Consider the following 12,845-nt stretch of genomic DNA (forward strand, 5'->3'; position numbering starts at 1 on the left):
GGCATCAGGACAAAGAAATTATTCTGGTAGCTCCTGGGAGGGGGCAAGGGTGGGACGATTCTGCTGGGAAGATTGGGCATGTTGAGAGGAAAGAGGGGTATTGTGTATGAACACGACTGGAGGTAGTGGCTGACTGGCTGGTGGAAAAGCAGCTGGAAGCATTATCTTCTAGCCCTTGTAACACCTGTTCCTGGTGGTCAGACCTGGTCTGCGTTGTACCCTGCACCCTGCTTAACGTTGCTATCAAGCCAGGGATTGTGGATGAGCACAGTGCTGGCTGCCCCTCACCAGTAGGCATTGCATCCGCAGTAGCTTGATCGTGGCCTGGGCCCCCAGCTGGATTTCCTGGGTATCAGGACAAAGAAATTATTCTGGTAGCTCCTGGAGGGGGCAAGGGTGGGATGACTCGGCTAGGAAGATTGGGCATGTTAGGAGGAAGGAGGGTTAGACTCTTGGGTATGAACACGACTGGAGGTAGTGGCTGACTGGCTGGTGGAAAAGCCACTGGAAACATCCACTAGCCATTGTAACACCTGTTCCTGGTGCTCGGGCCTCGTCAGCGTTGTAGTCTGCGTCCTGCTTAACACAGCTATCAAGTCAGGAATTGTGATGAGCACATGCTAATGTTTCTTTAGGTTTAAATTTGTGTTTCTGTCCATATTAATGTAGAGGAAAGAAGGTTTCCAAGTATTTTTCCACTTTCCATAGAGGTTCTATTGAGTGTGGTAAGTGTCTAGTTGATAGGCTGTGATAGTGGGGTAATACTGAGACTTGGGCGTGTTAGATGCACCCATGAATGCTTCCCCTGCTGTGCCAGTTGCATTCCAGAGGTGTTGGCATCATTTGCTGAAGTGTCATAGTGGACTCGGTGACCAATCACAAATCAATCCGTCTTTGTTTACACGGTCTTCAGACTGGTTAATACAAATTGTTTAGAGAATGACTCATCAAAGTACAGCTCAATACTCATTACTCATTTAGTTTGCCTCATCATAGGCCTGTGTAAAAGAACCCTCACACTGAGACACAGGATATTAAGGAGTGAGGGGCAACACGGTGGCTCAGTGGTGGCTCTTCTGGTTTTAAATGGCACACATGCTCAGTCGGCTCTGCCATTGGGCAGAGCAGACTGTGTATGCCTGTGGTCATTTTCTTGTGGCCGCTTAAACATTACGCAGGCATGAATGCCATTTAAAGACGGAAGAAACCATCGGAAGAACACGCAGCAGAGAGGGTGTTCCAGAGGAAGAAGAGGCCATTGCTGGAGAGTTTTCTGTTAGCTTGCTGTTTGAGTACAGAGGACCGTCCTCAGTGCTGCAAGAAAACTCATTTGCATACTGATGAAAACCAAGAATGGTGGGGCGGAGAAGACATCTAAAGGTAGGAGAAGAATAGCCTTTTTTAAGACTATTCCTACGTGTTAGGGAGAAAAAAAATAGTTTTAATGATTGAATCCTTTTAAATGGCAAAAATAATTTTGTGATCTGTATTATATTTACGTGTGTTTGTTCCTGGGCATCTTTGTCACTGGTTGCTATAGTAAGAATTGGTATTGGCATGAATGTCTAAGTGAAGAGGAGGAGAACATGGCCTTTGCACTGAGATTTGCTACATGAATCATGCCTCTTAGAAACAAACGAGAACAAACATACTGAATACAAGTTAGATATCCAAAAATGCCTGAACATGTAAAGAATAACCCCCAGAATGTGTTAAATTTCGACATCACCATGATCAGGTCATACCGATACACAAAAATGGATAGCACTTCATTTGGATGCACAGTGGGTACAGTACAAGCAAAATCCATATGAAATTAGTGCAAATGCATTTTCTTTCTAGTACACACCTTTCTGGATTTTTTCTGGCTTCTCACTACATCAGATTATAGCCATTGTGAAGTACAATTTTGTCCCACAAAAGGATAAATGGTCCTAGGAAAATGGTCTTATTAGCTGCATGAGGGATTTTTATCTACCTTTTGCTGTCATCACTAGAGATGAGCGAAGTTTTGAAAAATTCTATTCTGATTCTTTGCTGGATTTTGCCAAAAAATTTGATTCTATCCGAATTAATTTGTAGTGAATAGAGTTAAAAAACAGCTATTTCCTGGCTGCAGAGAGCCTGTATAGTGGTGTAGAACACTGTGCAGTAACACACATAGAGAGTCTGCTGTGGTAGTCAAACAATACAGTGTCAGTATGACACGCACATGACAGGCTTCTCTCTTAGAACCGCTGCACACTTCACGTATTTGGCCAGTTACTGGGCCAAAACTGACCAACTAACTCACTTCACAAGTATGAACTCTTACGTGTCGATATTAGTGCCAGGTATAAAGAACCGTGCAGAGGCCCAAGATCCTACTGTAGCATGAAAGTGCGCACTCCTTTGAGACCCTTGTCTGGCTGATTCCACACAAATGTCTACAGAACCTTTTCTAGTAAACGCTTATACTGTAAGAGCCCTCCCTGACAGAGTGGAGAGAGCGTCATAGTGACATGATGACATAGTGTGGAGGTGGCAGCAATGTGAGGAGGCCACAGAGTGCCAAAGTGATATTATGTGGAGGTAGCAGCAGCCTTAGGAGGCCATACAGTGACCCATTGGCAGAGACTAGAAATGGCAGCAGCATGAGGAGGACTTACCTTGACCCAGTGGCAGAGTTGGGAGATGGCAGCAATGTAAGAAGGCCATACATTGTTAACATAATGTGAAGGTAGCAGCAGCCTTAGGAGGCCATACAGTGACCCAGTGACAGAGTGGGGAGGTGGGTGGCACAAACAGTACCCGCTGACGAAGGTGGCTGTAAGAAGGAGCACTTGGCATCAGATGTGTGGTATCAGGCAGGTGGCAGCATCAGAATAGTAGCTGAGGTAGGTAGCCAGAAGAAACCGGTCTCTTTTGTCAAGGTTTGAGTGAGGCAGCGTGGATCATTTAATCTGATGCATCAGGCATTGATGGGTGGAACTCCTGGCTGATCCATGCCTGATTCATCTTCACAAAGGTCAGCCTCTTCAAATTTTGGGTAAACAAGTGAGTTCTCCTTGGGATTAAATCTGGCCCCACTGCACTAAATACCAGCTCTGATGCCATACTACTGGCTGGGCAGGGCAGCTTTTACAGGGCAAACTCTGCCAGTTGCAGTCACAAATCCAGTTTGGCTGCCCAGTAGTCCAGCAGATCTTCCATGATAGGTGGCAAAGTGCACTCTAAGTGTAACCCCTGCTAGGGGTAAAGTAACAGCAGAAGGCAACACTGTACAGACAAAAAGCACCAACTAAGTATCAATGTATAAATAACACAAAAAATTCTTTTGATTTTAAATCTAAATTTATTGTTACAAAAATGTTTTTAATTGTAAAAAATATTGGTATCAGGAAAACACAAACACATAAAAACATTTAAAAACACACAACAAGAGTGGAGGTCGCACTGGACTGAGCAGCTCCAGCAGGTGTATAATCTGCTAGTGGTGTAGGGGATGAAAACAGCCACAATAAATGTGTGTATAGAGAGGCCCAGTATTTTGTATATATAAATGTAAATAGGCTCCTATTGCCCACAATATCACAAAATCAGGGCACTTAATTGAAAAAATATATCTGTAGCATTGCAAAGATCATACCCCCATCACCACTATATAGTAAGCGCATATAAGGTAACAGAACCAATGTAAAGTTACACACACACATGCCAGTATTACATAAGCCAACCAACATAGGACAAAATGTGAAGCATATATATAAATCACTGCTCACCAGCTGCGACCTCCACTCTGAGCCACGACGGACCGTTTCGCCCCTGCTTCTTCAGGGGGCTACAGAATGGAGGCAGGAGGGGAAGCTTTTATAGGGTACACAATAGTAATTAATGGCGCCATTAATTCATTCAGGTGCGGCTCCCGCATCACAATGGTGCGAGAGCATCACATGACAATGCTTGAGCTAATCAAAACAGTAGGAGTGTCCAAAGGGGACACACATACAGCATGTATAGAAGGGAAAACCACAGCCACCGCACATATAAACCAAGAGCAATATCTTATATACGCCTGTGTATAGCCACCAGAGAAAAAGAAAAAAAAAAAAAAAAGTGAACTATGGATGATGTTAATATACACAAAAGGTTTTTCAAAAAGATATGAACTATTGTTACAATACTACATATAAGATAAAAAGAGGTAACCCAGCAAGGTTTTTTTCAAGATAAATGTGATAAAGGTGCAAGAAAAAAAAAAAAATGTGAAAAGTCAAGTGAAATATGCACTCGAATAAAACAATTGTGAAAACGTGAATTGAAGATGCCAATGAAATTTAATAAGACGATGGCAATAAAGTGAATCAAATAAGTGACAATATAATAAAAAAACCATGGCGACTCCTGAACATACCATCAATTGGGACCGACAACTAGAATTGGATTACAAAAAATGGGAATCAGATATACAAGATGGCAAGATGAAAAAATACCAGCGTGATTTATCTGACTTAACAGAGAACAGGATTTATAAATGGAAAATGCGGGAGTTATCTGATCGTACCCGCTCCAATTCAGTGATTTCCAATGGAAGTAATACTACTCAATACTCTACATCTAGTTCCAGGAGCACAGATGGTAAACCCCAAAACTATACACGTCGTTTTGTGAATAAACGCAAACATAATGAGCAGAATGATGAACCGTCTGAGCTGAAGGTAATTAATCTGTCCAATCATTCTTTATCAGATGCACAAATCTCGGTACTATCATTGGGACTCACCTTTTGTCCCACTGCACCCCTTGACAAATTTACAGCCATAAAAGATGTTTTTCTTTTTGCTAGGAAATTATTGCTTAAAAAACATTTTTTTTAAAGAGGACATGACTTCTTGTTTCACAGCCCAAGAAGAACTGGAGGCACTCCAGATTTTAGAAGAACTCCTCGCAGAACAACTGGAACAGCAGGTGAGTACATTTCCTCCCAACATAGCCAGGAAATCCACCACATTCCCGCCCTTGAATTTAAGTCCGCATGTAGATATTTTTGTGAGATCTATGTGTGATGTCATCATGTCGATTCCTGCACATAAAAAATATGACAATCTAACAGGGTCACAGAGAACAGCCTTGAAAGAATTGAAGAATATGAAAGATGTGGTGATTAAACCAGCAGACAAGGGTGGGAATGTGGTGGTCTGGCCAGTTTTGGCTTATGAAAAAGAGGCATTTTGCCAATTAAACAACAGCAGATGTTATAAGAGGTTAGAACGGGATCCAACAACTACCTTTAGGAAGGAAATTGAAAATATTCTAAGGAAAGCTTTGAGTGAAAACCTTATCACACAAAAAGTATATGATGGCTTAATGGTAGAACATCCCATAATACCGACTATTTATTTCCTTCCAAAGGTACATAAGAACAGTCTCAATCCACCTGGGAGACCCATTGTTTCTGGGAGAGGTGGATTGTGTGAACCGATTTGTAAATTCCTTGATTATTACCTCAAACCAATCGTACTCACCTTGCCATCATATATAAAGGATTCAACGGAGGTTCTGCAGCGGATTGAGGATATTACTCTGGAGGATGATATGTATTTGGTCACAGCAGATGTGGAATCGTTGTACACCTCCATTGACCATTCCTTGGGTATGCAAGCGATCAGGTTCTATTTGAGATCAAGTGGCATGGAAGCTGAGCTGATGGATCTTCTTCTTATACTATTGGAGTATGTCCTCAATCACAATTTTTTTGTTTTCAAGGACCGCCTCTTTCTCCAGATCCAAGGAGTGGCTATGGGGGCGGCTTGTGCCCCCTCTTACGCCAATCTCTTCCTTGGATTCTGGGAGAGGGAGGCGGTTGATCATACTTACCAGCATGGGGGACAGGTTTTGTCCTGGATGCGTTTTATTGATGATATCATCTTTGTTTGGCAGGGTACCAGACATCACCTGGATGAATTCTTGATGGAACTAAACAATAACACGCTGAATATTAAACTTACCTACAATATCTCTCAGAAGGAAGTTGATTTTTTAGATCTAAAAATTAGTGTAGATGATACAGGAAATCTACATACTACTATCTTCTGTAAGGAAACCAGTGTGAACGCGTTCCTGCATGCTAACTCAGCTCATCCCTATCATGTCATAAGAGCAATACCGACTGGACAATTTCTCAGGGCTAAACGTATCTGTGACTTACCTGACAAATTTGAAGAAGAATCCAACCTTCTGCGACAACGATTTTTGTCTCGGGGCTATCAACCCAGTGATATCGAAAGGGGATATAACCGAGCAGTGGAGGAACCTAGGAGTAATCTCCTCAACTTCAAAAAACGGCCACGAGTAGGAAATCAGATACGGTTTATTACCAACTACAATAACAGGTGGAAAGATCTACGTAATGCTATGTCCAGATTTTGGCCGATTCTAAAACAGGACAAGACACTTGAAAAGATCTTGCCATCAGAACCCCTAATGGTAGCAAAACCCTAGGGGATCACCTTGTCCGAAGCCACTACGTCCCTCCACCATCAAGATTTATCTTTTCTAGCAAAGGTCCGAAATGGGGCTCCTCTGAGTGTGGTCACTGTACAGCATGCAAATTTATGATAAGAACAGACTCCTTTCAGGACTCACAAGGATCTCGCCAATATAAGATAGTACACAGTATGAATTGCCGCAGTGAGGGTGTTGTATACCATCTGACGTGCCCCTGCGGACAAATCTATATTGGTATGACCACACGCCAATTACGTGTACGAATATTGGAACATATCCGTGACATCAGGAGGGCTCAGGATCTAAATGATGTATCTTTGCAACTGAACATAAAACCTGTTGCGAAACATTTCCGTGACCACCACATGGGGAATGTCCGCATAGAGGTAAGTTCAATTGACAAAGTACATTTGGGTGTACGTGGGGGGGACATTAAGAAGAGGTTGTTACAATTGGAAACTAAGTGGATAACAATGTTGCAAACTGTATCACCTAAGGGATTAAATGATAAGGTGGGCTTTGGATGCTTCCTTTAATATAGGTTATTCATTCTCTGGCTTTTATTGTTTTTGAATGATTTATGTGATGTTTTGTATTGTACCTTTTGGGGAGGGGGGCCTTTTATTGGGGTCTGTTTGGAGCTTATTTTGACGCAGTAAAGTGTAAATATTATGTTTTTTTTCTCATGTAAATAAATAAAACATTCTTTTCAGTGTTTCTGCCATGAGACGGAAGGGATCACATATGTGGAGAGTTGCAGCCATCGTTCTCTACCATCGGAGCCTTCTACATATGGACTCCATATTTGTAGATTTGCAATAAAAAGAATGAATTTTTTTTTTTTTAATTTTTTTTTTAAATTTTTCCAAATTTATTTTTTATTTTTTAAATATTTTGTTTACCTATACAGACATACGTTTATTTTTTGCACTTTCACTATTTATTATATTGTCACTTATTTGATTCACTTTATTGCCATCGTCTTATTAAATTTCATTGGCATCTTCAATTCACGTTTTCACAATTGTTTTATTCAAGTGCATATTTCACTTGACTTTTCACATTTTTTTTTTTTTTTTTCTTGCACCTTTATCACATTTATCTTGAAAAAAACCTTGCTGGGTTACCTCTTTTTATCTTATATGTAGTATTGTAACAATAGTTCATATCTTTTTGAAAAACCTTTTGTGTATATTAACATCATCCATAGTTCACTTTTTTTTTTTTTTCTTTTTCTCTGGTGGCTATACACAGGCGTATATAAGATATTGCTCTTGGTTTATATGTGCGGTGGCTGTGGTTTTCCCTTCTATACATGCTGTATGTGTGTCCCCTTTGGACACTCCTACTGTTTTGATTAGCTCAAGCATTGTCATGTGATGCTCTCGCACCATTGTGATGCGGGAGCCGCACCTGAATGAATTAATGGCACCATTAATTACTATTGTGTACCCTATAAAAGCTTCCCCTCCTGCCTCCATTCTGTAGCCCCCTGAAGAAGCAGGGGCGAAACGGTCCGTCGGGGCTCAGAGTGGAGGTCGCAGCTGGTGAACAGTGATTTATGTATATGCTTCACATTTTGTCCTATGTAGGTTGGCTTATGTAATACTGGCATGTGTGTGTGTAACTTTACATTGGTTCTGTTACCTTATATGCTCTTACTATATAGTGGTGATGTGGGTATGATCTTTGCAATGCTACAGATATATTTTTTCAATTAAGTGCCCTGATCTTGTGATATTGTGGGCAATAGGAGCCTATTTACATTTATATATACAAAATACTGGGCCTCTCTATACACACATTTATTGTGGCTGTTTTCATCCCCTACACCACAAGCAGATTATACACCTGCTGGAGCTGCTCAGTCCAGTGCGACCTCCACTCTTGTTGTGTGTTTTTAAATGTTTTTATGTGTTTGTGTTTTCCTGATACCAATATTTTTTACAATTAAAAACATTTTTGTAACAATAAATTTAGATTTAAAATCAAAAGAATTTTTTTGTGTTATTTATACATTGATACTTAGTTGGTGCTTTGAGTTTTTGCGGGTATCTTTGTTTTTTATCTAGTATTGAGATTGCTTTGGGTTTAACACTGTACAGACACCCTGGATTACCTATCCCAGCCCTACCTGCTTCTTTGTGCCCCTGCCACCTAGGGGAGGAGCTACAGAGGATTGGGGGAGAAGGGGATTGTGGGTCAAGGAAAAGCAGGAAGGAGATGAGGGGACCGCATGGTTGGGAGAGCAGAGAGTCCAGCACCTGCAGACACAGGGCAGAGCTCCAGGGACAGTCCTGCCAGCACAGCAGCTAAGACCAGGAGAGGAGGTCACCCTGCAGCTAAACAGCTCTACAACTTGGCTCTGGAGAGACCCCTTGTCTCATCACACAGGCGGACCCTGCCCCACTCCACCAGGACTTGATTGCTGCAGACCCGAGCAGAATTCTGGAAGTGGATGCACCTATGTGTCTGGGAGTTGTGAGTAGCCACTGCTGAACTGTGTTATAGAGTTGTTGTGGGAACTATTTCTGAGGACAGTAATCCTAAGTGCACCAACGGTTCCAGCAAGCGTGCCAACACCAGCGGCAACAGGGCCCCAACTGATGAAGTGAGTTACTTATGTTGCTGCAGCTTTATTAGGGGAGATTTGGTACATGCAGCTAGCTATGTGCCACACATGCCAACTTATCTGTGTGAGAGAATTATGTACTATGTGTGGGTCATTGTATATTAACCCTGTGTTCTCCAGAGTTTAGAGTATTAGGGGATCCATTTATACTATTATATCTGCCAGGCCTGGCATGCATTTATAGCTCATGGTTACAAAGGAGCAACTGCTGGATTGTTTATGTGTTATGTTATATGCTATTTTACCTTTCTACTTTTGCAATTTGTTCTCCTGAGCACACTCCTATTTACTTCTATCCCAATAAATTTACCCCCTATTTCTGTGAGTGTGTACTGAGCTTAGACTGAGCGCATGCTGTATATGGACCCAGGGGGGATAAGGGGCCCCACCCCACCCGGGATAACTAAACCAAATCTTACACCTAGGAAATAAGGCACAGACTTAATAAGGGTTAAATGGGGGTCGGCCACAGCTTTATTATTGAAAATAGACATGTCAGCAGAAACCTGTTGCCCCAAGATAGAAATTAAGGGGGAGGGGGGCGCGCCACAAGGAATGCCCAGGCACCGCTAGCGGTGTGCATGTCTGTTGTATCCAGCGGGTGGCGCGCCTTATCCGGAATGAAGTAAGGGGAGGGGACAAGGTCCTGCCGATCATGCCACCGGAGACCGGTGTAACCCTACACCGGGGTCCGACCCCCCCTCCTGAAGCATAAAGAGAGCACGGTCAATGCCATCCTGTATGCTCGACAAGAATATGTCGAGGCCTATGTCCGAAAGGTGAACCCCATCCCTGCGTAGCAAACTGCTGTTGTCCCCCTCCAATTGCCTGTGCCGTACGACGACACCACCCCGGGACCTCACATGACGGGATACACGCAGGTTAAGGAGCCGGCGAGCCCTTTCCAGAGCGGCCAGATCCCGCGCATCCCTCCAGCGGGCCCTAGGGACTATCTCCGACCAGACCATGACAAGATTATGAAAGAAGGCAGGGAAACGGTCAAAGTCAGAACGAATCAGTGATATCAGCTCCGACAAACGAATGGAACCCAAATCGTTTCCTCCAGCATGTAGCACCAGCACCACAGGGGCCTGGGAGGAACCGGCAATCGAAACAACTTGCGGTAAAATCTGCAACCAGCTCAAACCCCGAACTCCGTGCCACCGGAGCTCGGCATGTTCAAATCCAAGCTGTAGACCACCTGGGCGAACAGCAGCACGTCGCGCTGCCCAGAAAACATATGAATGGCCCAGAATCCAAACGATAGGGTAAGTGTCTAAAGAAAATACAAACGGAAGATGTTAGTATAGATCAAAAACAAGTTCCTTTTTTTTTTTTTTTTTTTTTTTTTTTTTGTATATATCTACCTATATATAGAGGAAAAACAAGAGGGAAAAATTAACTACATGGTGAGCAAACCCGGGCGCACTTACCGACGGTAACAGTTGGAGCACCATCTTCCGATGCGCTTGACCTCCTCCTCAGTGAGGCCAGCCGCATCAGCCGCGGTGGCGGCACCAATGCGGAAGGAATGCGTGCCGAACTCCGCCGGGGGGACCCCCGCGAATGTCAGGCAACGTTTGAATAAAGATTCAAATTGGAAGCGCGTGAAAAAAGACCCGTCGTTATAAACCAAAAACTGGGGGGAAGGCGGGCGGACAGCGGCAAATTGACGCACAACCGCAACCGGGCACAGGGGGCCGTCTATACGAGATATAGACAACCACGTGCCCTGCCCGTAAACGTCGGTCTTAGAACGCTTCACACAGACACGTAGGGAATCCTGGAAGATGACCACATCATCCCCCGCTAAACCACCCTGTACAAAACACGACGGAGCTACCAATTCACCCACGCGAAGCGCACCAAAAAAGGCGAGGCAAAAGGCACAACTCAGCAACGCTGCCTCGAAGGAAGATAAACAAACCGACGAGGAAGCGTCAACCAATCGCCGCAAAAGAAAAAAGGAAACTGGCCTGCGACAATCAACAGGTCGCGGCGCCTTCTTCCAACCCCTCAAAATAAGTTGAAAGGCAAACTCCTTGGTCACGTCCGGGAAACCCAGCAGTTTTAAACCAAAGGCTACCCCGGACACACGCCGAGCCGCCGTAACTCCGTCAGATCGCAAACGAGACAGAAAAGCGTAGGTAAGCTCGCGGCAGCATTCAACATCAAGCAAACGGTCAGGAGAAGCAAAGGATAACCATTCACACCACGCCTTACCGTGCGCTGTCCAAGTCGCTGGGGTGACCGAATACCGAATCAACGGAGTTAAGGGTGAAGGACCACGTCCCATAGTAAGGGGCGGCACGGGGAGCCCTCCAAATCCGCCTCCGGGTGTAAGTCTCTGAAGCGACCCAACTGCGAACGAGAAAGAGAATCAGCAACCATGTTAACAACACCGGGAACATGCCTAGCCTTAAAAACTACATTATACTGCAAACATCTGAGGACCAAACGCCGCAACAAGGCTAGGACCGGCAACGAACTAGAAGAAAGGCTATTAATCGCTGACACAGCACTCTCGTTGTCGCACCAAAACAAAATGCGTTTGGGAACAACTCCAATAAAGTCAAATTGCGGGTGAGGCCCAGGGACGACCAAACCGGAGGCCACACGGAGAAAGACCAGTGCGAGCCAAAAACCGCACCGTAGCCCACCGCACCCGAAGCGTCGGTGAAAAGCTGAAGGTCCGAATTAGTCAACTCACCCTCTGGGAAACAGGAAAGGCCAGAATAATCCAATAAAAAGGACTTCCAGACCTTCAAATCATCCCGCAGGACTTTAGTAATCCGGACATAATGGTGCGGAAGGCGGACTCCAGAAGTAGCCATAGCCAGGCGGCGGGAAAACCCCCGCCCCATCGGGAAAATACGACACGCAAAGGTCAGTTGACCCAGCAGGGACTGCAAACGGGACAACGGAACTTTGCGGGAACCTAGGCAGAAGTCCACATCCGCACACAGCCGGGACAGCTTGTCCTGCGGGAGATGAAGGAGCATACGCTCCGTGTCAATGCCAATGCCCAAAAAGGAAAGAGACATAACAGGACCCTCAATCTTATCCCGAGCCAAAGGGACGCCAAAATAAGCGGCAAAATAGCGAAAAGTATCCAGCAAATACTGACAAGTAGGAGCCCTAGACGGGCCAACGAAAAGAAAATCGTCCAAATAATGTATCACCGATGAAGCGCCAGATTCCTGCCGAACAACCCATTCCAAAAAGGTACTAAACATTTCAAAATAACGGCAGGAAATCGAGCACCCCATGGGTAAACACGTATCATAGTAAAAGAAACCCCCGAACTGACAACCCAACAAATGGTAACAATCAGGATGTACCGGCAACAGACGGAAGGCAGACTCGATGTCCGACTTTGCCAAGACCGCACCCCGACCAGCTTTCACCACCAGCGAGACGGCTCTGTCAAATGACACGTAGGACACCGCTGACTCTTCCTTTGGTATGCCGTCGTTCACAGACTCCCCGGGGGGAAAAGAAAGATGGTGAATCAAACGATACTTCCCTGCCTCCTTTTTGGGGACCAGACCCAAAGGGGACACCCTAAAATTCGGAAAAGGAGGCTCAGCAAAAGGGCCAGCCCTGCGAACCAGCTCAACCTCCTTAGAAATCTTTTCCTGAGCTACTAATACGTCCTTTTGAACTGAACGCAAATTATCAACCAACAAAACATTAGAACAAGGAACATGAGGTATGTAAAAACCGA

This window comes from Leptodactylus fuscus, chromosome 11 (genome assembly GCF_031893055.1).
Source record: "Leptodactylus fuscus isolate aLepFus1 chromosome 11, aLepFus1.hap2, whole genome shotgun sequence".
Lineage (NCBI taxonomy): Eukaryota > Metazoa > Chordata > Amphibia > Anura > Leptodactylidae > Leptodactylus > Leptodactylus fuscus.